Source organism: Nansenia antarctica, assembly GCF_963989245.1.
Source record: "Nansenia antarctica genome assembly, chromosome: 1".
In the NCBI taxonomy this organism is placed as follows: domain Eukaryota; kingdom Metazoa; phylum Chordata; class Actinopteri; order Argentiniformes; family Microstomatidae; genus Nansenia; species Nansenia antarctica.
This window is the reverse complement of record NC_137674.1, coordinates 73,700,168-73,701,558: the sequence shown is the minus strand read 5'-3', so window position 1 is coordinate 73,701,558 and position 1,391 is coordinate 73,700,168.

The following is a 1,391-nucleotide window of genomic DNA, read 5'->3' as shown; positions in this document are numbered from 1 at the left end:
AAGCCATTATTTTAAGAAGGTGATGGTTTTGATGTAATGGATGGTCAGACCCTGCATCCATAGCTCCATCTAGGAATTTGAGAGTGGTTAAAAAAATTTCAGCCCCATCCCTTAGATATTTACTCCAAAAAAGGGACGGGAAGACCGCTTTGTTGTTTGAATCCCGGATGACATTCCAGACAGACTCGAGGGTCGTGGAGTGCACGGACAGTCTCCTCTCATGCACTCTCCTCACACTACAAGGTAAATCCTCTGTCTCTGTGTTAGTTTCATCACTCTGTGATAGAGGAGATATCTTCATGACTGTTACACTGAGTATTGTTGTGCTCTCATAGTTACCCAGATAGTTATTACGTTGTACAGACATCAACATCAGTACCACACAGGGCTTTTCAGAACTAGTCATGGCCATCACTTGTCTGCAAGAGAATGTTTATGTTTTCTAAGTTCTACAAACATTATTAAGTATTAAGGAAGAAATGATTGAGGACAATGTTTTGCACACAATTGCCTTTGGAAAGACGCTTAGCAACATGACATGATTCTGACACTCAGACACTTAGAGAAATGTTCATCACCAGTGAGTCAAGGACCCTACATACTACATGTACAGTAGCGTCCGCCCTAGTCTAAGCTTGTCGCCTGCTGCCTGTTCTCGCCCCAGGTGCTGTGCTCTTCCCTCATGTCTGTTCATGTGACTGTCACCTGTCACAACCCTGTGGCTGTCTGTCACCTGGGTGTCAGCCCAGTGTCAGCCCGCCACATCCTTCTCCCCCACCTTCACACACACACACACACACACACACACACACACACACATGCACACACACACTCCAGCGAGCACTGTGCGGGGGCTGAATCAGAGTGCCAGGTTGGAACAGAAAGCCCCTTCTTGTGACCCTGTTAATACTGCATTCTCCCCTGGGGACTGGCACCGCACCCTGCCCCACTACACACACACACACAAATGTTCTACGACTCACAAATTCAACATTTCATTTCATCATTACAGAAATCATTACAATTAAATCCCAGTCGTACTTATTTACGTACGTCAAACGAGTTGACAAAATATAATGTAATATGATAGAATACTGAGTTTTTACATTTTACATTAAGCTACCCTTAAATGTGTGTAACTACTGTGGGTAGCTGTGGTAACTACTATGTAAGTGCTATGGAATTACAGTCTAGCTGTAACAGTGATTGCACAAGGGGAATGCACTGGGATATGTTGGCACTTTTGACCATTTTGAACATGTCTAAGTGATAATCTCCGTTGGAGATTGAAGACCCATCTCTTCAGGTTACACCTTAACTGCTCCTCCTGAGACATCTACTACCCCCCAGCACTGCGTCTCCTGAGACACCTGCTTTTCCCCTATACTGTG